The sequence below is a fragment of the Oncorhynchus masou genome, chromosome 28 (genome assembly GCF_036934945.1).
Source record: "Oncorhynchus masou masou isolate Uvic2021 chromosome 28, UVic_Omas_1.1, whole genome shotgun sequence".
Classification (NCBI taxonomy): Eukaryota; Metazoa; Chordata; class Actinopteri; order Salmoniformes; family Salmonidae; genus Oncorhynchus; species Oncorhynchus masou.
In genome coordinates, this window is record NC_088239.1 from 8,268,608 (window position 1) to 8,296,580 (window position 27,973).

Below are 27,973 nucleotides of genomic sequence, written 5' to 3' on the forward strand. Positions count from 1 at the left end.
AAACATAACGAGTACTCTTGTGTGTCAGGGTGTGGAGTAAAAAAAAATATATATATATAAATAGTAAAGAAAAGTATAGATGCCCCGCAAAACTACTTAAGTAGTACTTTAAATTATTTTTCATAATTACGTTACACCACTGTGTCACGACTTCTCCCGAAGTCGTTGCCTCTCCTTGTTCGGGCGGTGCTCGGCGTTCGACGTCACCGGTCTTCTAGCCATCTTTGATCCTTTTTTCATTTTCTATTGGTTTTGTCTTGTCTTCCCACACACCTGTTTTCAATCCTTTCATTACCTGTTGTTTATTTAACCCTCTGTTTCCCCTCATGTCTTTGTCAGAGATTGTTTTATTGTCAGTATAGTGTGATTGTTGTATAGGTGCGCGTCGGGTCCTCGTACCCATGTTTGGTTTGTTTGTACATTTATTGTTATGGAGCATACTCTTGGAACTTTATTAAAAAACTCCATTTTACACTCCATTTGACTCTCCTGCGCCTGACTTCCCTGCCACCTATTACACCTATTCACGACACACTGCAAATACATGTCTCCAGATATACAGTCTGAATGCACCAACAAAAAGGAGAAAAATGCCCAAGCAAGGCACACACACTAAACTTATTTCCATTATCTCTACTACATTTCACAATGAAAAAGCTGTAGTGTAGAAATGCAATCAGTGCTGTTCTGGCTGGGTTGCTTGATCTGATCGGGGTTGTCATCTGGTGGGGCAGGTGAGGCAGACAGATGACAGTGTTCTTGATGACTCCTTTCCCCGTGAAGGAGTTACGTAGAACGACGAGATCACCTGGAGGATGACAACAAGGGTCGATGTTATTCCCAATATGAAACCTATTCAGAGACGTGGAACCGCACTAACTTTGCCTCATCACACACGCTGCTGTTACTGTTGACCATCAGTCACTTTATTCCTAGTTATATGTACATATCTACCTCAATTACCTCGTACCCCTGCACACAACTCAGTACAAGTACCCAGTGTATATAGCCTAGTTATCATTACTCAGTACTGGTACCCAGTGTATATAGCCTAGTTATCATTACTCAGTACTGGTACCCTGTGTATATAGCCTAGTTATCATTACTCAGTACTGGTCCCCTGTGTATATAGTCTAGTTATCATTACTCAGTACTGGTACCCTGTGTATATAGTCTAGTGTGCATTACTCAGTACTGGTACCGTGTATATAGTCTAGTTATCATTACTCAGTACTGGTACCCTGTGTATATAGTCTAGTTATCATTACTCAGTACTGGTACCCTGTGTATATAGCCTAGTTATCATTACTCAGTACTGGTACCCTGTGTATATAGCCTAGTTATCATTACTCAGTACTGGTACCCTGTGTATATAGCCTAGTTATCATTACTCAGTACTGGTACCCTGTGTATATAGCCTAGTTATCATTACTCAGTACTGGTACCCTGTGTACATAGCCTAGTTATCATTACTCAGTACTGGTACCCTGTGTATATAGCCTAGTGTGCATTACTCAGTACTGGTACCGTGTATATAGTCTAGTTATCATTACTCAGTACTGGTACCCTGTGTACATAGTCTAGTTATCATTACTCAGTACTGGTACCCTGTGTATATAGCCAAGTATCATTACTTATTTATTTATTTATTTAACCTTTATTTAACCAGGAAGGGCTCATTGAGATTAAAATCTATTTTTCAAGAGCACCCTGGCCAAGATAGGCAGCACCAAGTCATTACAAATAAATTACAGACAGACAACATGAAAAGGTACAAGTAATCTAGTAAAAACCATTGAATTCACAAGAGTATAAAACAGCAAATTAAAAACATTGACAGGTCAGGGAATCAGCCTCAAAATCCTTCATCAGTGATTTAAAAATACCAATCGGGACACGTTCTTCCAGTTTAAAAGTATTTTGTAAGGCGTTCCAAGACGATGGCGCTGAGGACAAAAAAGCCCTTTTACCAAATTCAGTTCGGACATTTGGAACAGCAGGATAACGTCCAGCGAACAAATGTAAGTGGTTCAGCTATGAAATCACCTGTCAGATTTAAAAAGCAGGGATCCAAAAGATCAGGACATGCAGGCTTTCTCTCATCTAAGGATTTCAGGGCTTTATGTACCACCTGCACTGAGAATGGCAAAAAGCTACAAGTTTGACCAGTCCTCACTGGTTCATCCACACAGGGTTGTACAGAGACAGAGGACACTGAATCAAACAGCCTACCAGATGATACAAAGTGCTCATTGAAACAATTCAGCATTTCAGTTTTGTCATGTATAGCAACAGAGTCCTTCAAAACACATGACGGTAATTCATTAACATTACTGTTACCAGACATAGACTTAATAGCCTTCCAAAACGTTCTCGGGCCATTCAGGTTATCAGTGGTAACAGACATACAATATTCAGACTTGGCCTTCCTGAGAAGAAAAGAACACTTGTTTCCTAACTGCCTAAAAATAAGCCAATCAGCATCAGAACATGATGTCCTTGCTTTAGCCCAGGCTAGATTACGGTCGTGAATAATACAAGACAGCTCAGAAGAAAACCATGGACTATCCCGCCCTTTGACTGTGAACCTGCGGAATGGGGCATGTTTGTTTACTATTTGGGGAAAACCATCATGAAAGAATTTCCAAGCAGTTTCCACATGAGGGATAAGCTCAATCTAGCTCTAGTCAAATAAAACAAATCATGAGTACTGGTACCCTGTGTATATAGCCTAGTTATCATTACTCAGTACTGGTACCCAGTGTATATAGCCTAGTTATCATTACTCAGTACTGGTACCCAGTGTATATAGCGTAGTTATCATTACTCAGTACTGGTACCCAGTGTATATAGCCTAGTTATCATTACTCAGTACTGGTACCCAGTGTATATAGTCTAGTTATCATTACTCAGTACTGGTCCCCTGTGTATATAGCGTAGTTATCATTACTCAGTACTGGTACCCAGTGTATATAGTCTAGTTATCATTACTCAGTACTGGTACCCTGTGTATATAGCCTAGTTATCATTACTCAGTACTGGTACCCAGTGTATATAGTCTAGTTATCATTACTCAGTACCGGTACCCAGTGTATATAGCCTAGTTATCATTACTCAGTACTGGTACCCTGTGTATATAGCCTAGTTATCATTACTCAGTACTGGTACCCAGTGTATATAGTCTAGGTATCATTACTCAGTACTGGTACCCTCTGTATATAGCCTAGTTATCATTACTCAGTACTGGTACCCTGTGTATATAGCCTAGTTATCATTACTCAGTACTGGTACCCAGTGTATATAGTCTAGATATTATTAACTCAGTACTGGTACCCAGTGTATATAGTCTAGATATCATTAACTCAGTACTGGTACCCAGTTGTAACGGGTTTCTTCCAACTCCTCCTCTGACAAAGAGGTGGAACAAGGATCGGACCAAAATGCAGCGTGGTTCGTTCGATACATCTTTAATGATGAAGAAAACACTAACAATACAAAACAACAGACGTCAAAAACCGAAACAGCCCTGACTGGTGCAACAAACAAGGAGACAGGAACAATCACCCACAAACACACAGTGAAACCCAGGCTACCTAAATATGGTTCCCAATCAGAGACAACAATAATCACCTGACTCTGATTGAGAACCGCCTCAGGCAGCCATAGACTAATCTATACACCCCATACAACCCCAAGACGAAACACACTACAAATAAACCCATGTCACACTCTGGCCTGACCCAATAAATGAAGATAAACATAATAAATATAGACCAGGGCGTGACACCAGTGTATATAGCCTAGATATTATTAACTCAGTACTGGTACCCTCTGTATATAGCCTAGTTATCATTACTCAGTACTGGTACCCAGTGTATATAGCCTAGTTATCATTACTCAGTACTGGTACCCAGTGTATATAGCCTAGTTATCATTACTCAGTACTGGTACCCAGTGTATATAGCCTAGATATCATTACTCAGTACTGGTACCCTGTGTATATAGCCTAGTTATCATTACTCAGTACTGGTACCCAGTGTATATAGCCTAGTTATCATTACTCAGTACTGGTACCCAGTGTATATAGCCTAGATATTATTAACTCAGTACTGGTACCCTGTGTATATAGTCTAGTTATCATTACTCAGTACTGGTACCCTATGTATATAGCCTAGTTATCATTACTCAGTACCGGTACCCTGTGTATATAGCCTAGTTATCATTACTCAGTACTGCTAACCTGTGTATATAGCCTAGTTATCATTATTCAGTACTGGTACCCTGTGTATATAGCCTAGTTATCATTACTCAGTACTGGTGCCCTGTGCATATAGCCAGGTTATTACCTCGTACCCCTGCACATGGACTCTACTGGTACCCAGTGTTTATAGTGAGGTTATTACCTTGTACCCCTGCACATGGACTCTACTGGTACCCAGTGTTTATAGTGAGGTTATTACCTCGTACCCCTGAACATGGACTCTACTAGTATCCAGGGTATAGTCAAGTTTTTACCTCGTACCCCTGCACATGGACTCTACTGGTACCCAATGTTTATAGTGAGGTTATTACCTCGTACCCCTGCACATGGACTCTACTGGTACCCAGTGTTTATAGTGAGGTTATTACCTTGTACCCCTGCACATGGACTCTACTGGTACCCAGTGTTTATAGCCATGTTATTACCTCATACCCCTGCACATGGACTCTACTGGAACCCAGTGTTTATAGTGAGGTTATTACATCGTACCCCTGCACATGGACTCTACTGGTACCCAGTGTTTATAGCCAGGTTATTACCTCGTACCCCTGCAGATGGACTCTACTGGTACCCAGTGTATAGTCAAGTTATTACCTCGTACCCCTGCACATGGACTCTACTGGTACCCAGTGTTTATAGTGAGGTTATTACCTCGTACCACTGCACATGGACTCTACTGGTACCCAGTGTTTATAGTGAGGTTATTACCTTGTACCCCTGCACATGGCCTCTACTAGTCCCCTGTGTATATAGTGAGGTTATTACCTCATACCCCTGCACATGGACTCTACTGGTACCCAGTGTTTATAGTGAGGTTATTACCTCGTACCCCTGCACATGGACTCTACTGGTACCCAGTGTTTATAGCCATGTGATTACCTCGTACCCCTGCACATGGACTACTGGTACCCAGTGTTTATAGTCAAGTTATTACCTCATACCCCTGAACATGGACTCTACGAGTACCCAGTGTTTATAGTGAGGTTATTACCTCGTACCCCTGCACATGGACTCTACTGGTACCCAGTGTTTATAGTGAGGTTATTACCTCGTACCCCTGCACATGGACTCTACTGGTACCCAGTGTTTATGGTCAAGTTATTACCTCGCACCCCTGCACATGGACTCTACTGGTACCCAGTGTTTATAGTGAGGTTATTACCTCGTACCCCTGCAAATGGACTCTACTAGTACCCAGTGTATAGTCAAGTTATTACCTCGTACCCCTGCACATGGACTCTACTGTTACCCAGTGTTTATAGTGAGGTTATTACCTTGTACCCCTGAACATGGACTCTACTGGTACCCAGTGTTTATAGTGAGGTTATTACCTCGTACCCCTGAACATGAACTCTACTAGTATCCAGGGTATAGTCAAGTTTTTACCTCGTACCCCTGCACATGGACTCTACTGGTACCCAATGTTTATAGTGAGGTTATTACCTCGTACCCCTGCAGATGGACTCTACTGGTACCCAGTGTATAGTCAAGTTATTACCTCGTACCCCTGCACATGGACTCTACTGCTACCCAGTGTTTATAGTGAGGTTATTGCCTCGTACCCCTGCACATGGACTCTACTGGTACCCAATGTTCATAGTGAGGTTATTACCTCGTACCCCTGCACATGGACTCTACTGGTACCCAGTGTATAGTCAAGTTATTACCTCGTACCCCTTCACATGGACTCTACTGGTACCCAGTGTTTATAGTGAGGTTATTACCTCGTACACCTGCAGATGGACTCTACTGGTACCCAGTGTTTATAGTGAGGTTATTACCTCGTACCCCAGCACATGGACTCTACTGGTACCCAGTGTATAGTCAAGTTATTACCTCGTACCCCTGCACATGGACTCTACTGGTACCCAGTGTTTATAGTGAGGTTATTACCTTGTACCCCTGCACATGGCCTCTACTAGTCCCCTGTGTATATAGTGAGGTTATTACCTCGTACCCCTGCACATGGACTCTACTGGTACCCAGTGTTTATAGTGAGGTTATTACCTCGTACCCCTGCACATGGACTCTACTGGTACCCAGTGTTTATAGCCATGTGATTACCTCGTACCCCTGCACATGGACTACTGGTACCCAGTGTTTATAGTCAAGTTATTACCTCATACCCCTGAACATGGACTCTACGAGTACCCAGTGTTTATAGTGAGGTTATTACCTCGTACCCCTGCACATGGACTCTACTGGTACCCAGTGTTTATAGTGAGGTTATTACCTCGTACCCCTGCACATGGACTCTACTGGTACCCAGTGTTTATGGTCAAGTTATTACCTCGCACCCCTGCACATGGACTCTACTGGTACCCAGTGTTTATAGTGAGGTTATTACCTCGTACCCCTGCAAATGGACTCTACTAGTACCCAGTGTATAGTCAAGTTATTACCTCGTACCCCTGCACATGGACTCTACTGTTACCCAGTGTTTATAGTGAGGTTATTACCTTGTACCCCTGAACATGGACTCTACTGGTACCCAGTGTTTATAGTGAGGTTATTACCTCGTACCCCTGAACATGAACTCTACTAGTATCCAGGGTATAGTCAAGTTTTTACCTCGTACCCCTGCACATGGACTCTACTGGTACCCAATGTTTATAGTGAGGTTATTACCTCGTACCCCTGCAGATGGACTCTACTGGTACCCAGTGTATAGTCAAGTTATTACCTCGTACCCCTGCACATGGACTCTACTGCTACCCAGTGTTTATAGTGAGGTTATTGCCTCGTACCCCTGCACATGGACTCTACTGGTACCCAATGTTCATAGTGAGGTTATTACCTCGTACCCCTGCACATGGACTCTACTGGTACCCAGTGTATAGTCAAGTTATTACCTCGTACCCCTTCACATGGACTCTACTGGTACCCAGTGTTTATAGTGAGGTTATTACCTCGTACACCTGCAGATGGACTCTACTGGTACCCAGTGTTTATAGTGAGGTTATTACCTCGTACCCCAGCACATGGACTCTACTGGTACCCAGTGTATAGTCAAGTTATTACCTCGTACCCCTGCACATGGACTCTACTGGTACCCAATGTTTATAGTGAGGTTATTACCTCGTACCCCTGCAGATGGACTCTACTGGTACCCAGTGTATAGTCAAGTTATTACCTCGTACCCCTGCACATGGACTCTACTGCTACCCAGTGTTTATAGTGAGGTTATTGCCTCGTACCCCTGCACATGGACTCTACTGGTACCCAATGTTCATAGTGAGGTTATTACCTCGTACCCCTGCACATGGACTCTACTGGTACCCAGTGTATAGTCAAGTTATTACCTCGTACCCCTTCACATGGACTCTACTGGTACCCAGTGTTTATAGTGAGGTTATTACCTCGTACACCTGCAGATGGACTCTACTGGTACCCAGTGTTTATAGTGAGGTTATTACCTCGTACCCCAGCACATGGACTCTACTGGTACCCAGTGTATAGTCAAGTTATTACCTCGTACCCCTGCACATGGACTCTACTGGTACCCAGTGTTTATAGTGAGGTTATTACCTTGTACCCCTGAACATGGACTCTACTGGTACCCAGTGTTTATAGTGAGGTTATTACCTCGTACCCCTGAACATGAACTCTACTAGTATCCAGGGTATAGTCAAGTTTTTACCTCGTACCCCTGCACATGGACTCTACTGGTACCCAATGTTTATAGTGAGGTTATTACCTCGTACCCCTGCAGATGGACTCTACTGGTACCCAGTGTATAGTCAAGTTATTACCTCGTACCCCTGCACATGGACTCTACTGCTACCCAGTGTTTATAGTGAGGTTATTGCCTCGTACCCCTGCACATGGACTCTACTGGTACCCAATGTTCATAGTGAGGTTATTACCTCGTACCCCTGCACATGGACTCTACTGGTACCCAGTGTATAGTCAAGTTATTACCTCGTACCCCTTCACATGGACTCTACTGGTACCCAGTGTTTATAGTGAGGTTATTACCTCGTACACCTGCAGATGGACTCTACTGGTACCCAGTGTTTATAGTGAGGTTATTACCTCGTACCCCAGCACATGGACTCTACTGGTACCCAGTGTATAGTCAAGTTATTACCTCGTACCCCTGCACATGGACTCTACTGGTACCCAGTGTTTATAGTGAGGTTATTACCTTGTACCCCTGCACATGGCCTCTACTAGTCCCCTGTGTATATAGTGAGGTTATTACCTCGTACCCCTGCACATGGACTCTACTGGTACCCAGTGTTTATAGTGAGGTTATTACCTCGTACCCCTGCACATGGACTCTACTGGTACCCAGTGTTTATAGCCATGTGATTACCTCGTACCCCTGCACATGGACTACTGGTACCCAGTGTTTATAGTCAAGTTATTACCTCATACCCCTGAACATGGACTCTACGAGTACCCAGTGTTTATAGTGAGGTTATTACCTCGTACCCCTGCACATGGACTCTACTGGTACCCAGTGTTTATAGTGAGGTTATTACCTCGTACCCCTGCACATGGACTCTACTGGTACCCAGTGTTTATGGTCAAGTTATTACCTCGCACCCCTGCACATGGACTCTACTGGTACCCAGTGTTTATAGTGAGGTTATTACCTCGTACCCCTGCAAATGGACTCTACTAGTACCCAGTGTATAGTCAAGTTATTACCTCGTACCCCTGCACATGGACTCTACTGTTACCCAGTGTTTATAGTGAGGTTATTACCTTGTACCCCTGAACATGGACTCTACTGGTACCCAGTGTTTATAGTGAGGTTATTACCTCGTACCCCTGAACATGAACTCTACTAGTATCCAGGGTATAGTCAAGTTTTTACCTCGTACCCCTGCACATGGACTCTACTGGTACCCAATGTTTATAGTGAGGTTATTACCTCGTACCCCTGCAGATGGACTCTACTGGTACCCAGTGTATAGTCAAGTTATTACCTCGTACCCCTGCACATGGACTCTACTGCTACCCAGTGTTTATAGTGAGGTTATTGCCTCGTACCCCTGCACATGGACTCTACTGGTACCCAATGTTCATAGTGAGGTTATTACCTCGTACCCCTGCACATGGACTCTACTGGTACCCAGTGTATAGTCAAGTTATTACCTCGTACCCCTTCACATGGACTCTACTGGTACCCAGTGTTTATAGTGAGGTTATTACCTCGTACACCTGCAGATGGACTCTACTGGTACCCAGTGTTTATAGTGAGGTTATTACCTCGTACCCCAGCACATGGACTCTACTGGTACCCAGTGTATAGTCAAGTTATTACCTCGTACCCCTGCACATGGACTCTACTGGTACCCAATGTTTATAGTGAGGTTATTACCTCGTACCCCTGCAGATGGACTCTACTGGTACCCAGTGTATAGTCAAGTTATTACCTCGTACCCCTGCACATGGACTCTACTGCTACCCAGTGTTTATAGTGAGGTTATTGCCTCGTACCCCTGCACATGGACTCTACTGGTACCCAATGTTCATAGTGAGGTTATTACCTCGTACCCCTGCACATGGACTCTACTGGTACCCAGTGTATAGTCAAGTTATTACCTCGTACCCCTTCACATGGACTCTACTGGTACCCAGTGTTTATAGTGAGGTTATTACCTCGTACACCTGCAGATGGACTCTACTGGTACCCAGTGTTTATAGTGAGGTTATTACCTCGTACCCCAGCACATGGACTCTACTGGTACCCAGTGTATAGTCAAGTTATTACCTCGTACCCCTGCACATGGACTCTACTGGTACCCAGTGTTTATAGTGAGGTTATTACCTCATACCCCTGCACATGGACTCTACTGGTAGCCAGTGCTTATAGTGAGGTTATTACCTACTACCACTGCACATGGACTCTACTGGTACCCAGTGTTTATAGCCATGTTATTACCTCATACCCCTGCACATGGACTCTACTGTTACCCAGTGTTTATAGTGAGGTTATTACCTCGTACCCCTGCAGATGGACTCTACTGGTACCCAGTGTATAGTCAAGTTATTACCTCGTACCCCTGAACATGGACTCTACTGCTACCCAGTGTTTATAGTGAGGTTATTACCTCGTACCCCTGCACATGGACTCTACTGGTACCCAGTGTTTATAGTGAGGTTATTACCTCGTACCCCTGCACATGGACTCTACTAGTCCCCTGTGTATATAGTGAGGTTATTACCTCATACCCCTGCACATGGACTCTACTGGTACCCAGTGCTTATAGTGAGGTTATTACCTAGTACCACTGCACATGGACTCTACTGGTACCCAGTGTTTATAGCCATGTTATTACCTCATACCCCTGCACATGGACTCTACAGTATCCAGGGTATAGTCAAGTTTTTACCTCGTACCCCTGCACATGGACTCTACTGGTACCCAATGTTTATAGTGAGGTTATTACCTCGTACCCCTGCACATGGACTCTACTGGTACCCCGTGTTTATAGTGAGGTTATTACCTTGTACCCCTGCACATGGACTCTACTGGTACCCAGTGTTTATAGCCATGTTATTACCTCATACCCCTGCACATGGACTCTACTGGTACCCAGTGTTTATAGTGAGGTTATTACCTTGTACCCCTGCACATGGACTCTACTGGTACCCAGTGTTTATAGCCATGTTATTACCTCATACCCCTGCACATGGACTCTACTGGTACCCAGTGTTTATAGTGAGGTTATTACCTCGTACCCCTGCACATGGACTCTACTGGTACCCAGTGTTTATAGTGAGGTTATTACCTCGTACCCCTGCACATGGACTCTACTAGTCCCCTGTGTATATAGTGAGGTTATTACCTCGTACCCCTGCACATGGACTCTACTGGTACCCAGTGTTTATAGTGAGGTTATTACCTCGTACCCCTGCACATGGACTCTACTGGTACCCAGTGTTTATAGCGAGGTTATTACCTCGTACCCCTGCACATGGACTACTGCTACCCAGTGTTTATAGCCATGTGATTACCTCGTACCCCTGCACATGGACTACTGGTACCCAGTGTTTATAGTCAAGTTATTACCTCATACCCCTGAACATGGACTCTACTAGTACCCAGTGTTTATAGTGAGGTTATTACCTCGTACCCCTGCACATGGACTCTACTGGTACCCAGTGTTTATAGTGAGGTTATTACCTCGTACCCCTGCACATGGACTCTACTGGTACCCAGTGTTTATAGTCAAGTTATTACCTCGTACCCCTGCACATGGACTCTACTGGTACCCAGTGTTTATAGTGAGGTTATTACCTCGTACCCCTGCAAATGGACTCTACTAGTACCCAGTGTATAGTCAAGTTATTACCTCGTACCCCTGCACATGGACTCTACTGTTACCCAGTGTTTATAGTGAGGTTATTACCTCGTACCCCTGAACATGGACTCTACTGGTACCCAGTGTTTATAGTGAGGTTATTACCTCGTACCCCTGAACATGGACTCTACTAGTATCCAGGGTATAGTCAAGTTTTTACCTCGTACCCCTGCACATGGACTCTACTGGTACCCAATGTTTATAGTGAGGTTATTACCTCGTACCCCTGCAGATGGACTCTACTGGTACCCAGTGTATAGTCAAGTTATTACCTCGTACCCCTGCACATGGACTCTACTGCTACCCAGTGTTTATAGTGAGGTTATTACCTCGTACCCCTGCACATGGACTCTACTGGTACCCAATGTTTATAGTGAGGTTATTACCTCGTACCCCTGCAAATGGACTCTACTGGTACCCAGTGTATAGTCAAGTTATTACCTCGTACCCCTTCACATGGACTCTACTGGTACCCAGTGTTTATAGTGAGGTTATTACCTCGTACACCTGCAGATGGACTCTACTGGTACCCAGTGTTTATAGTGAGGTTATTACCTCGTACCCCAGCACATGGACTCTACTGGTACCCAGTGTATAGTCAAGTTATTACCTCGTACCCCTGCACATGGACTCTACTGGTACCCAGTGTTTATAGTGAGGTTATTACCTCATACCCCTGCACATGGACTCTACTGGTACCCAGTGCTTATAGTGAGGTTATTACCTAGTACCACTGCACATGGACTCTACTGGTACCCAGTGTTTATAGTGAGGTTATTACCTCGTACCCCTGCACATGGACTCTACTGGTACCCAGTGTTTATAGTGAAGTTATTACCTCGTACCCCTGCACACGGACACTACTGGTACCCAGTGTATAGTCAAGTTATTACCTCGTACCCCTGCACATGGACTCTACTGGTACCCAGTGTTTATAGTGAGGTTATTACCTCATACCCCTGCACATGGACTCTACTGGTACCCAGTGCTTATAGTGAGGTTATTACCTAGTACCACTGCACATGGACTCTACTGGTACCCAGTGTTTATAGTGAGGTCATTACCTCGTACCCCTGCACATGGACTCAACTGGTACCCAGTGTTTATAGTGAGGTTATTACCTCGTACCCCTGCACATGGACTCTACTAGTACCCAGTGTTTATAGCGAGGTTATTACCTCGTACCCCTGCACATGGACTCTACTGGTTCCCAGTGTTTATAGCCAAGTTATTACCTCGTACCCCTGAACATGGACTCTACTAGTACCCAGTGTATAGTCAAGTTATTGTTACTCATTGTGTATTTATTATTACTTTTATTATTACGTGTTTAACTTTTCTAATTCTCTATTTTCTTTCTCTCTGCGTTGTTGGGAAGGACCAATAAGTAAACATTTCACTGTTAGCATGGGACAAATACAGTTTTAATAACTATTTTAATAACTAGTTATTTTAATAACTCATTTAGTTAATTCAGAAAGGAGACAGACATTCCAATTTTCCTTATGACCCTAACCCTGCTAGGGGCTGGAAGGGTGCAGGGCACTGAGGCCAGTGATGAAATCAGTTGAGGCTGCTGAGGGGAAGACAGGGGAACAGAGGAAATGGAAACCATGTGTTTGTTGTATTTGATACCATTCAAACTATTCCGCACCAGCCATTACCACAAGCCCTGTCCTCCCCAATTAAGGTGAGGGATAGAAAAGACAGGGTGAGGGATGGGAGAAATGGGAAAGAGATGAGAGAGAGATGGGAGAGACAGGGTGAGGGATGGGAGAGACACATGGTGTGGGATGGGAGAGACAGGGTGAGGGATGGGAGAGAGATGGGAGAGACAGGTTGAGGGATAGGAGAGACAGTGTGAGGGATAGGAGAGACAAGGTGAGGGATGGGAGAAATGGGAAAGAGATGAGAGAGAGATGGGAGAGACAGGGTGAGGGATGGGAGAGACAGGGTGAGGGATGGGAGAGACAGGGTGAGGGATGGGAGAGAGGTGGGAGAGACAGGGTGAGGGATAGGAGAGACAGGGTGAGGGATAGGAGAGACAGGGTGAGGGATGGGAGAGAGATGGGAGAGACAGGGTGAGGGATGGGAGAGAGATGGGAGAGACAGGGTGAGGGATAGGAGAGACAGGGTGAGGGATAGGAGAGACAGGGTGAGGGATGAGAGAGAGATGGGAGAGACAGGGTGAGGGATAGGAGAGACAGGGTGAGGGATAGGAGAGACAGGGTGAGGGATGAGAGAGACAGGGTGAGGGATGGGAGAGACAGGGTGAGGGATGGGAGAGAGATGGGAGAGACAGGGTGAGGGATAGGAGAGACAAGGTGAGGGATGGGAGAAATGGGAAAGAGATGAGAGAGAGATGGGAGAGACAGGGTGAGGGATGGGAGAGACAGGGTGAGGGATGGGAGAGACAGGGTGAGGGATGGGAGAGAGATGGGAGAGACAGGGTGAGGGATAGGAGAGACAGGGTGAGGGATAGGAGAGACAGGGTGAGGGATGAGAGAGATGGGAGAGACAGGGTGAGGGATAGGAGAGACAGGGTGAGGGATAGGAGAGACAAGGTGAGGGATAGGAGAGACAGGGTGAGGGATGAGGGAGACAGGGGGTGAGAGACCAAAGCTTGGGCTCATCAATCAATCCAATTTATTTTATAAAGCTCTTTTTACATCAGCAGTTGACACAAAGTTCTATACAGAAACCCAGCCTAAAACCCCAAAGAGCAAGCAAAGCAGAAGCACGGTGGCTAGGAAACAAATCCCTAGAAAGACAGGATCCTAGGAATAAACCTAGTGAGAAACCAGGCTCTGGGGGGTGGCCAGTCCTCTTCTGGCTGTGCCTGGTGGGGATTGAGAGTCCTTGGCCATTAAGACAACACCATACTCTTCTGTGTTAGGTTGTACTGGGGAAATGCAAGGTATATCCTAGTGTGAGAGGTGCTGTTTCTCCAGACTGTCCCTGGCTATGCCAGACTAGGTTTGCTGTGCTCTGTTTTCTCATGCTGAACTAAGCTACACTGAGCACTACTTTGCTTAGCTGAGCAAAACAGTACTCTGCTGTTGGCTATGGCTAGAACCAGTTGGAACCAGCTGGGAGGACATCTCATCAACATCTTACCATGTTGTTGTCTACATATTATTAATAAATCAATAACCAACTGCATTTATTCATGTTTAGTAGGATATTGTGGTTTGATTTAATTAATTCCACAGGTACTTTATCCCTCATGATTTCCAGAGGGCTGATAATTCAATACATCTAATTAATTCCACAGGTACTTTATCCCTCATAATTTCCAGAGGGCTGATAATTCAATACATCTAATTAATTCCACAGGTACTTTATCCCTCATCATTTCCAGAGGGCTGATAATTCAATACATCTAATTAATTCCACAGGTAATTTATCCCTCATCATTTCCAGAGGGCTGATAATTCAATACATCTAATTAATTCTGCAGGTATGTTTTTACTTTGACTCATTTCTGGAGGCCGCAGACTCCATCTGGCCCAAACTGCACAGAGAGGAGAGAGCTTTGGGGAGAACACACACCTCCATCAGTCCGCTGAGATCCTGGGTGCAGAGAGACTGGGGTTCCATGCTAGGGCAGTGTGAGCTCCAGCCGGGATGAGTCGTGAGGTTGACCATGCCCAGCAGAGTTCTTTCCAGGCTGGGGAAGCAATAATAAGCAAGTGTGGGCACCTGCACACACCAGCAGGCACTGGGGCAACCGCACCGCCAGCTGGCTTCCAAAGAGCCCTGCCAACACCAAGCATAACCTGGAGGGTAGGAGAGAGAAGAGACGCAGGGAGGGAGGGAGGAAGAGGAAGAGGGAGGAGTAGGAGGAAGATAGAGGAGTAGAAGAGAAAGCAGAGAAAATAAGAGGGAGGGAGAGAGAGTGTGTGAGAATGACGAAGGTGGACAGGAGCAATTATGACCATCTATAATCAGGTTAACATCAAGGAAAAAGTCCAGCATTATTTCCATCTATAATCAGGTTAACATCAAGGAAAAAGTCCAGAAATATGACCATCTACAATCAGGTTAACATCAAGGAAAAAGTCCAGCATTATTACTATCTATAATCAGGTTAACATCAAGGGAAAAGTCCAGCATTATTACTATCTACAATCAGGTTAACATCAAGGAAAAAGTCCAGAAATATGACCATCTACAATCAGGTTAACATCAAGGAAAAAGTCCAGCATTATTACTATCTATTATCTATAATCAGGTTAACATCAAGGTAAAAGTCCAGCATTATTACCATCTACAATCAGGTTATCATCAAGGAAAAAGTCTACAACCATTGGAAGCAGCTGGCTAGTGGCGAAAAGTCAGTGGTGTTGCTGCAATGTACCTAGGCACTTCTGACTGAGGGAGGAGAGAACTGTACATGATTTGAACTGCACTGTGTTATATTAGCAGTACAGCTCACCACACCAGGATGAGCTGGTTCTGTACAGAACAGTTAAAGCATGAGTCATGAACAACCCAGTTTGATGAGTTATATACAAAAACACAGTGTGATGAGTCATATACACTATAGACAACAACCCAGTTTGATGAGTCATATACACTATAGACAACAACCCAGTTTGATGAGTCATATACACTATAGACAACAACTCAGTTTGATGAGTCATATACACTATAGACAACAACTCAGTTTGATGAGTCATATACACTATAGACAACAACTCAGTTTGATGAGATGCTTTACTATTTCCTGTTTATCTTAGTCATACTTGTGGCTCTATGTTGAACGTGTATTTTGGTGTGTGTGTGTGTGTGTGTGTGGGTGTACGTGTAACTGCCTACAGACAGTTTTCACAAGCAATAAGGAACATGGTTTGCATACAAATGACTTCATCCTCTCCCAGATAACCAGCAGAGGCACAGCGCTACAGGGTCTGGCAATGGCAGACGGTCCCCGTTAGAGAGACAGCCAGTATGTGTTCGTGTTGTTGGTGTGTGTGTGCATGAGGCAGTGCAGTGAAGTGTTGAGGAACCCTGTCAGTTCTTTCTGTAGTCTCTTGCTGAGCCGGGCCCTGTTTCTGTCTCTCCCTGACTCACAGCGTGTGCCTGCAACTCCGTACCAAGCCACAGGTCCAGCGGTGAGTTGGTCTCCTGTCTGGAACGAACAAGAGTCACACACACACACTTAATGATGCCCTCTGTCAATCACAGGTTGAACTGTGTTTCTCGTTACCTCATTTAAGACAAGGTGACACAGGCTCTGTCAACTATAAGACATTACCACTAATTGCACAGGCTCTGTCAACTATAAGACATTACCACTAATTTCACAAGCTCTAATAACTATAAGACACCACTAGTAATTTCATTCAGGTGGTATTTTCTCATAGTTTCATGGTGATAGGTGATGGGTTATTGCAAACAGATGCTGCCAAGAAACTCAAGTAATTCAAATGCACCAATGAGACAGGACACACACACACACAAACACAGACGTGCACACACACACGTGCATCATTACCCTTGTATGACTGACACAGGGAGTGAGAATGGTGAGGGAGCCACTTCAGAGCTGGTTTTCTGTGACCTGATTAGGTAAAACAATAAAATGACTTAAACAACCTCTTTGCTCTGTCGAAAATATAAAATACAAATGAAAACAAATGAACTCAGGTAACAACAACAACAAAAAACAGCCAAAAGAAAGAGATGAGACAGGGAAGAAGAGTTCTACTGTGGCAATTGCATCAAAGAGACACAGACACATCAACACAAGGAATGAAGCTATCAATTAGAACACATTGAGTGATTTGTGGTGGTGAACGTACCTCTCAACTTTATGACTGTGTTTGTAAACAAATCCCGGAGCAGGAAGTTGATTTACAGTGAGGGTTTAGCTGTGTGACTGTTTATCAACACAATGTGTTTACCAATGTGAATGTTTAGGTCCTGTGGCTGTACTGTACCTCTAAACTATACAGCTTAATGCATTTATTGAATTAAATGTGTTGTGAACGAACCCCAGGGCAGTGTGATAGTGTTAAAACGTTACTAAACGAGTTGTCACGTGAACGTACCCCTCAGCTGTGCAACGTAATGAGTTAAGCTGTGTGTGAGTGAATTAGTTTTATTGTGAACGTCCGCTCAGAGCAGTGGGATAGTGTTGTGCTATGAAATTAGTTGTGTTGTGAACGTAACCCTGAGCAGAGTGCTGAGGGGGGGGGGTCTTCTCAGCCAGACGTGACTCAGGGAGGGGTTTGCATACACACACAGTGAACATGCACACACACACCACACACATTCATAAGAATGATGATCTGTGAGGTCTGTCACCGTCATGTTGCCGTTTACATTGTCACTACGTGTTACACCAAGGCGCTTCTAAACTGGGTTCATTGCTGTTTCTGTGATACATTATCAAAAGGCCTATCACTAGTAATCATTATGGGCTCTATTTCCCACTAGCGTTAAGATGCTATCACTAGTAATCATTATGGGCTCTATTTCCCGCTAGCGTTAAGATGCTATCACTAGTAATCATTATGGGCTCTATTTCCCGATAGCGTTAAGATGCTATCACTAGTAATCATTATGGGCTCTATTTCCCGCTAGCGTTAAGATGCTATCACTAGTAATCATTATGGGCTCTATTTCCCACTAGCGTTAAGATGCTATCACTAGTAATCATTATGGGCTCTATTTCCGGCTAGCGTTAAGATGCTATCACTAGTAATCATTATGGGCTCTATTTCCGGCTAGCGTTAAGATGCCGCTCGTGTCAAACGCACATTGGTTAGCAATTTCGTCATGTAAAAACTGGTGCACTGGCATTTTCCAGCCCTAACGCCAGCTAGCTCGCTTGCACAGATAAGCGGTGTGGAAATATTTGAGGTGTGCTAATATCAGGCAGCGCTGATAGGGATATTTAAGTGCAACCAAAAGCAGATATTAGCAGTAACGCAAACGGTTATGAATATTGACAGCGGAAACCCAAAACTAGCCAGCCGTGACGCACACTGCCCATATGCGCATGGAACAAGAGCCTAGCCTAATGTGTTTTAGGTGCCAGTATACCTCGTATTTAGAAACACAAATAACAAAAAATGTTTTTCCCATTTACTTATATTTGATTAAAAACCAAGCATAGCCTCACCTCCAATGCAATCACAAAGGACTTAAGACTGTCGATAAAGGGATTTGGGTTCCGAGACCGCTTGGAAATCAATCTTAAATCACCAAAGCATTATTAAAATATCACTTCTGACAGGAGTAAAACAATGAGCTGACATTCCCTTTTCATCTATGTATTCTAAATCAATCAAAGTGTATTTGTCACGTGCATCGAATACAACAGTGAAATTCTTACCCACAGGATCCAACCAAGAGTGAAATGCAAACTTACAGGCTCCAACCAACAGTGAAATGCTAACTTACAGGCTCCAACCAACAGTGAAATGCTAACTTACAGGATCCAACCAACAGTGAAATGCTAACTTACAGGCTCGAACCAACAGTGAAATGCTAACTTACAGGCTCCAACCAACAGTGAAATGCTAACTTACAGGCTCCAACCAACAGTGAAATGCTAACTTACAGGATCCAACCAACAGTGAAATGCTAACTTACAGGCTCCAACCAACAGTGAAATGCTAACTTACAGGCTCGAACCAATAGTGAAATGCTTACCCACAGGCTCCAATCAACAGTGAAATGCTAACTTACAGGCTCGAACCAATAGTGAAATGCTAACTTACAGGCTCGAACCAATAGTGAAATGCTTACCCACAGGCTCCAAACCAACAGTGAAATGCTAACTTACAGGCTCGAACCAATAGTGAAATGCTAACTTACAGGCTCGAACCAATAGTGAAATGCTTACCCACAGGCTCCAACCAACAGTGAAATGCAAACTTACAGGCTCGAACCAATAGTGAAATGCTAACTTACAGGCTCGAACCAACAGTGAAATGCTAACTTACAGGCTCGAACCAACAGTGAAATGCTAACTTACAGGCTCGAACCAACAGTGAAATGCTAAATTACAGACTCCAACCAACAGTGAAATGCTAACTTACAGGCTCCAACCAACAGTGAAATGCTTACCTACAGGCTCCAACCAACAGTGAAATGCTAACTTACAGGCTCCAACCAACAGTGAAATGCTTACCTACAGGCTCCAACCAACAGTGAAATGCTTACTTACAGGCTCGAACCAACAGTGAAATGCTTACCTACAGGCTCCAACCAACAGTGAAATGCTAACTTACAGGCTCCAACCAACAGTGAAATGCTAACTTACAGGCTCCAACCAACAGTGAAATGCTTACTTACAGGCTCGAACCAACAGTGAAATGCTAACTTACAGGCTCCAACCAACAGTGAAATGCTTACTTACAGGCTCCAACCAACAGTGAAATGCTAACTTACATGCTCCAACCAACAGTGCAAAAAAGGTATTTGGTAGGTAAGTAAATAAATACAACAGTAAAAAGACTGAAAAATAACAGTAGAGAGGCTATATACAGTAGAGAGGCTATATACAGTAGAGAAGCTATATACAGTAGAGAGGCTATATACAGTAGAGAGGCTATATACAGTAGAGAGGCTATATACAGTAGAGAGGCTATATACAGTAGAGGCTATATACAGTAGAGAGGCTATATACAGTAGAGAAGCTATATACAGTAGAGAGGCTATATACAGTAGAGAGGCTATATACAGTAGAGAGGTTATATACAGTAGAGAGGCTATATACAGTAGTGAGGCTATATACAGTAGTGAGGCTATATACAGTAGAGAGGCTATATACAGTAGTGAGGCTATATACAGTAGAGAGGCTATATACAGTAGAGAGGCTATATACAGTAGAGAATCTATATACAGTAGAGAGGCTATATACAGTAGAGAGGCTATAACAGTAGAGAGGCTATATACAGTAGAGAAGCTATATACAGTAGAGAGGCTATATACAGTAGAGAGGCTATAACAGTAGAGAGGCTATATACAGTAGAGAGGCTATATACAGTAGAGAGGCTATATACAGTAGAGAGGCTATATACAGTAGAGAGGCTATATACAGTAGAGAGGTTATAACAGTAGAGAGGCTATATACAGTAGAGAGGCTATATACAGTAGAGAGGCTATATACAGTAGAGAGGCTATAACAGTAGAGAGGCTATATACAGTAGAGAGGCTATATACAGTAGAGAGGCTATATACAGTAGAGGCTATATACAGTAGAGAGGCTATATACAGTAGAGAGGCTATATACAGTAGAGAGGTTATAACAGTAGAGAGGCTATATACAGTAGAGAGGCTATATACAGTAGAGAGGCTATATACAGTAGAGAGGCTATAACAGTAGAGAGGCTATATACAGTAGAGAGGCTATATACAGTAGAGAGGCTATATACAGTAGAGGCTATATACAGTAGAGAGGCTATATACAGTAGAGAGGCTATATACAGTAGAGGCTATATACAGTAGAGAGGCTATAACAGTAGAGAGGCTATATACAGTAGAGAGGCTATATACAGTAGAGAGGCTATAACAGTAGAGAGGCTATATACAGTAGAGAGGCTATATACAGTAGAGAGGCTATATACAGTAGAGAGGCTATATACAGTAGAGGCTATATACAGTAGAGAGGCTATAACAGTAGAGAGGCTATATACAGTAGAGAGGCTATATACAGTAGAGGCTATATACAGTAGAGAGGCTATAACAGTAGAGAGGCTATATACAGTAGAGAGGCTATATACAGTAGAGGCTATATACAGTAGAGAGGCTATAACAGTAGAGAGGCTATATACAGTAGAGAGGCTATAACAGTAGAGAAGCTATATACAGTAGAGAGGCTATAACAGTAGAGAAGCTATATACAGTAGAGAAGCTATATACAGTAGAGAGGCAATAACAGTAGATATGCTATATACAGTAGAGAGGCTATAACAGTAGTGAGGCTATATACAGTAGAGAGGCAATAACAGTAGAGATGCTATATACAGTAGAGAGGCTATAACAGTAGTGAGGCTATATACAGTAGAGAGGCTATAACAGTAGAGAAGCTATATACAGTAGAGAGGCTATAACAGTAGAGAAGCTATATACAGTAGAGAAGCTATATACAGTAGAGAGGCAATAACAGTAGAGATGCTATATACAGTAGAGAGGCTATATACAGTAGAGAGGCTATAACAGTAGAGAAGCTATATACAGTAGAGAAGCTATATACAGTAGAGAGGCAATAACAGTAGAGATGCTATATACAGTAGAGAGGCTATAACAGTAGAGAGGCTATATACAGTTATGAGGCTATATACAATAGAGAGGCCATAACAGTAGAGAGGCTATATACAGTAGTGAGGCTATATACAGGAGAGAGGCTATAACAGTAGAGAGGCTATATACAGTAGAGAGGCTATAACAGTAGAGAGGCTATATACAGTAGAGGCTATATACAGTAGAGAGGCTATATACAGTAGTGAGGCTATATACAGTAGAGAGGCTCTATACAGTAGAGAGGCTATAACAGTAGAGAGGCTATAACAGTAGAGAGTCTATATACAGTAGCGAGGCTATATACAGTAGAGAGGCTATATACAGTAGAGAGGCTATAAAATTAGAGAGGCTATAACAGTAGAGAGGCTCAAATACAGTAGAGAGGCTATAACAGTAGAGAGGCTATAACAGTAGAGAGGCTATAACAGTAGAGAGGCTATATACAGTAGAGGCTATATACAGTAGAGAGGCTATAACCCCACCTCTTCAAGGAATACCTAGGATAGGATAAGTAATCCTTCCCACCCCCCCCTCCCTTAATGATTTAGATGCACTATTGTAAAGTGGCTGTTCCACTGGATGTCAGAAGGTGAATTCACCAATTTGTAAGTCGCTCTGGATAAGAGCGTCTGCTAAATGACTTAAATGTAAATGTAAATAACAGTAGAGAGGCTATATACAGTAGAGAGGCAATAACAGTAGAGATGCTATATACAGTAGAGAGGCTCTATACAGTAGTGAGGCTATAACAGTAGAGAGGCTATATACAGTAGAGAGGCCATAACAGTAGAGATGCTATATACAGTAGAGACGCTATAACAGTAGAGAGGCTATATACAGTAGTGAGGCTATATACAGTTGAGAGGCTCTATACAGTAGAGAGGCTATAACAGTAGAGAGGCTATAACAGTAGAGAGGCTATATACAGTAGCGAGGCTATATACAGTAGAGAGGCTATATACAGTCGAGAGGCTCTATACAGTAGTGAGGCTATAACAGTAGAGAGGCTATATACAGTAGAGAGGCCATAACAGTAGAGATGCTATATACAGTAGAGAGGCTATAACAGTAGAGAGGCTATATACAGTAGTGAGTCTATATACAGTAGAGAGGCTCTATACAGTAGAGAGACTATAACAGTAGAGAGGCTATATACAGTAGCGAGGCTATATACAGTAGAGAGGCTATAACAGTAGAGAGGCTATAAAATTAGAGAGGCTATAACAGTAGAGAGGCTCTATACAGTAGAGAGGCTATAACAGTAGAGAGGCTATAACAGTAGAGAGGCTATAACAGTAGAGAGGCTATATACAGTAGAGAGGCTATAACAGTAGAGAGGCTATATACAGTAGAGAGGCTATAACAGTAGAGAGGCTATATAGAGTAGAGAGGCTATAACAGTAGAGAGGCTATATACAGTAGCGAGGCTACATACAGTAGCGAGGCTTCATACAGTAGATAGGCTATAACAGTAGCGAGGCTATAACAGTAGCGAGGCTATAACAGTAGCGAGGCTATATACAGTAGCGAGGCTATAACAGTAAAGAGGCTATAACAGTAGCGAGGCTATAACAGTAGCGAGGCTATAACAGTGGCGAGGCTGTAACAGGAGTGAGGCTATATACAGTAGTGAGGCTATAAACAGTAGCGAGGCTATAACAGTAGTGAGGCTATATACAGTAGAGAGGCTATAACAGTAGCGAGGCTATATACAGTAGAGAGGCTATAACAGTAGAGAGGCTATATACAGTAGAGAGGCTATATACAGTAGAGAGGCTATATACAGTCGAGAGGCTCTATACAGTAATGAGGCTATAACAGTAGAGAGGCTATATACAGTAGAGAGGCTATAACAGTAGTGAGGCTATATACAGTAGCGAGGCTATATACAGTAGCGAGCCTATATCGAGTAGAGAGGCTATAACAGTAGAGAGGCTATATACAGTAGAGAGACTATATACAGTAGCGAGGCTATATACAGTGGCGAGGCTATAACAGTAGCGAGGCTATAACAGTAGCGAGGCTATATACAGTAGCGAGGCTATATACAGTAGCGAGGCTATAACAGTAGCGAGGCTGTATACAGTAGCGAGGCTGTATACAGTAGCGAGGCTATAACAGTAGCGAGGCTATAACAGTAGCGAGGCTGTATACAGTAGCGAGGCTATAACAGTAGAGAGGCTATATACAGTAGAGAGGCTATATACAGTAGCGAGGCTATAACAGTAGCGAGGCTGTATACAGTAGCGAGGCTATAACAGTAGCGAGGCTATAACAGTAGAGAGGCTATACACAGTAGAGAGGCTATATACAGTAGCGAGGCTATATACAGTAGAGAGGCTATAACAGTAGCGAGGCTATATACAGGCACCGGTTACTCGGGCTGATTGAGGTAGTACATTTGCAAGTTTACATACACTTAGATTGGAGTCATTTAAAATTGTTTTTCAACCACTCCACAAATGTCTTGATAACAAACTATAGTTTTGTCAAGTCGTTTAGGACATCTAGTTTGTGCAAGACACAAGGAATTTTTCCAATAATTGTTTACGGACAGATTATTTCACCTATAATTCACTGTATCACAAGTTTACATACACTAAATTGACTGTGCCTTTAAACAGCTTGGGAAATTCCAGAAAATGATGTCATAGCTTTAGAAGCTTCTGATAGGCTAATTGACATCATTTGAGTCAATTCGAGGTGTACCTGTGGATGTATTTCAAGGCCTACCTTCAAACTTTGCTTGACATCATGGGAAAATCACTAGAAATCAGCAAAGACCTCAAAAAAAATGTGTAGCCATCCACAAGTCTGCTTCTTCCTTGGGAGCAATTTCCAAACGGCTGAAGGTACCACATTCATCTGTACAAACAATAGTACGCAAGTATAAACACCATGGGACCACGCAGCCGTCATACCGCTCAGAAAGGAGACATGTTCTGTCTCTTAGAGATGAACGTACTTTGGTGTGAAAAGTGCAAATCAATCCCAGAACAACAGCAAAGGACCTTATGATGATGCTGCAGGAAACAGGTACAAAAGTATCTATATCCACAGTATATCGACATAACCTGAAAGGCTACTCAGCAAGGAAGAAGCCACTGCTCCAAACCCGCCATAAAAAAAAGCCAGACTACGGTTTGCAACTGCACATGGGGACAAAGCTCATACTTTTCGGAGTTTGGAGTCAGGGGTTGGAATCATGGGTAGGAGTCAGGGGTAGGTATAGAGTTAGGGTTAGGAGTCAGGGTTAAGAGTCAGGGGTAGGTTTAGTGATAGGAGTCAGGGTTAGGAGTTAGCTTTAGGAGTCAGGGGAAGGTTTAAAATCAGGGGTAGGAGTCAGGGGTTGTGTTTAGAGTTAGGAGTCTGGGGTAGGTGTCAGTGGTAGGAGTCAGAGGTTGGGTTTAGAGTCAGGGTTTGAGTTAGGTTTAGAGTTAGGGTTAGGAGTTAGGTTTAGAGTTAGGGTTAGAAGTTAGGTTTAGAGTTAGGGTTAGGAGTTAGGTTTAGTTAGGAAAGTGGTGTTGGGGGTAAAACATACGACATCATAAAATCCATGTACACAAACAACAAGTGTGCGGTTAAAATTGGCAAAAAACACACAAATTTCTTCACACAGGGTCGTGGGGTTAGACAGGGATGCAGCTTAAGCCCCACCCTCTTCAACATATATATCAATGAACTGGCGCGGGCACTAGAAAAGTCTGCAGCACCCGGCCTCACCCTACTAGAATCTGAAGTCAAATGTCTGCTGTTTGCTGATGATCTGGTGCTTCTGTCACCAACCAAGGAGGGCCTACAGCAGCACCTAGATCTTATGCACAGATTCTGTCAGACCTGGGCCCTGACAGTAAATCTCAGTAAGACCAAAATAATGGTGTTCCAAAAAAGGTCCAGTCACCAGGACCACAAATACAAATTCCACCTAGACACTGTTGCCCTAGAGCACACAAAAAACTATACATACCTTGGCCTAAACATCAGCGCCACAGGTAACTTCCACAAAGCTGTGAACGATCTGAGAGACAAGGCAAGAAGGGCATTCTATGCCATCAAAAGGAACATAAATTTCAAAATACCAATTAGGATTTGGCTAAAAATACTTGAATCAGTCATAGAGCCCATTGCCCTTTATGGTTGTGAGGTCCGGGGTCCGCTCACCGACCAAGACTTCACAAAATGGGACAAACACCAAATTGAGACTCTGCACGCAGAATTCTGCAAAAATATCCTCAGTGTACAACGTAGAACACCAAATAATGCATGCAGAGCAGAATTAGGCCGATACCCACTAATTATCAAAATCCAGAAAAGAGCTGTTAAATTCTATAACCACCTAAAAGGAAGCGATTCCCAAACCTTCCACAACAAAGCCATCACCTACAGAGAGATGAACCTGGAGAAGAGTCCCCTAAGCAAGCTGGTCCTGGGGCTCTGTTCACAAACACACCCTACAGAGCCCCATGACAGCAGCACAATTAGACCCAACCAAATCATGAGAAAACAAAAAGATAATTACTTGACACATTGGAAAGAATTAACAAAAAACAGAGCAAACTAGAATGCTATTTGGCCCTACACAGAGAGTACACAGCGGCAGAATACCTGACCACTGTGACTGACCCAAAATTAAGGAAAGCTTTGACTATGTACAGACTCAGCGAGCATAGCCTTGCTACTGAGAAAGGCCGCCGTAGGCAGACATGGCTCTCAAGAGAAGACAGGCTATGTGCTCACTGCCCACAAAATGAGGTGGAAACTGAGCTGCACTTCCTAACCTCCTGCCCAATGTATGACCATATTAGAGAGACATATTTCCCTCAGATTACACAGATCCACAAAGAATTCGAAAACAAATCCAATTTTGAAAAACTCCCATATCTACTGGGTGAAATTCCACAGTGTGCCATCAGAGCAGCAAGATTTGTGACCTGTTGCCACGAGAAAAGGGCAACCAGTGAAGAACACGCACCATTGTAAATACAACCCATATCTATGCTTATTTATTTTATCTTGTGTCCTTTACCATTTGCACATTGTAAAAACACTGTATATATATATATATATATATATATATATATATATATATATATAATACAACATTTGTAATGTCTTTATTGTTTTGAAACTTCTGTATGTGTGATGTCTACTGTTAATTTTTATTGTTTATTTCACTTTATATATTAAATACCTTACTTGCTTTAACACATGTTTCCTATGCCAATAAAGCCCCTTGAATTGAATTGAATTGAATTTAGAGTTAGGGTTAGGAGTTAGGGTTAGGAGTTAGGGTTAGGAGTTAGGGTTAGGAGTTAGGGTTAGGAGTTAGGGGTAGGAGTTGAGTTAGGTTTAGAGTTAGGTTTAGAGTTAGGTTTAGAGTTAGGTTTAGAGTTAGGTTTAGAGTTAGGTTTAGAGTTAGGTTCAGGAGTTAGGTTTAGAGGTAGGGTTAGGAGTTAGGGTTAGGAGTTAGGGTTAGGAGTTAGGGTTAGGAGTTAGGGGTAGAGTTAGGGGTAGAGTTAGGGGTAGAGTTAGGTTTAGAGTTAGGGGTAGGAGTAGGAGTTAGGTTTAGGAGTTAGGGTTAGGAGTTGGGAGCTATGGCTTTGTGATTAAGGTTACAAAATACAAAACCGTTTGTGTGGGTGTGTGTGTGTGTGTGTGTGTGTGTGTGTGTGTGTGTGTGTGTGTGTGTGTGTGTGTGTGTGTGTGTGTGTGTGTGTGTGTGTGTGTGTGTGTGTGTGTGTGTGTGTGTGTGTGTGTGTGTGTGTGTGTGTGTGTGTGTGCGTGCGTACGTGCGTGCGTGCGTGCGTGTGCGCGTGCGTGCGTGCGTGCGTGCGTGCGCGTGCGTGTGTTGCGTGCATGTGTGCGTGCTTGCGTGCGCGTGTGCGTGTGTGTTTGTGTGTGCGTGTGTGGAGTTACGCAGGCACAGATAAGGCGCCGGGATACTGTGTTCTGATGGTAAGTGAGGTGAAGCAGACTTACCATGTGTTTCCAAACCGAAATCTGCACGACGACTACTCCTTACTAAACAGCTGTTGTGTGTAAGAGAGAAAGAGATAAATAAAAGGGTGAATTTGTCTGAGTGTGTGTCTGTATGTTTAAAACTGCCGGCTGAATTTGACATTGAGTCTCTCTC

At 43.4% G+C, this 27,973-nt stretch overlaps 1 long non-coding RNA gene across 3 annotated transcripts; it reads right to left on the reverse strand.

Annotated features, from left to right (window-relative positions):
* Positions 1-438: 438 nt before the first annotated feature.
* On the reverse strand, positions 439-27,885 carry LOC135518503 (uncharacterized). Of its 3 annotated transcripts, none has more exons than XR_010452159.1 (5): positions 27,820-27,885; positions 17,081-17,146; positions 16,680-16,714; positions 15,133-15,359; positions 439-808 (listed from the first exon to the last, which is right to left on the reverse strand). It is a non-coding gene; the product is annotated as an uncharacterized LOC135518503 (long non-coding RNA). The 3 variants fall into 3 exon arrangements; XR_010452158.1 differs by having other exon boundaries at positions 16,657-16,714; XR_010452160.1 differs by lacking the exons at positions 16,680-16,714; positions 17,081-17,146 and having other exon boundaries at positions 27,820-27,880.
* Positions 27,886-27,973: the final 88 nt, after the last annotated feature.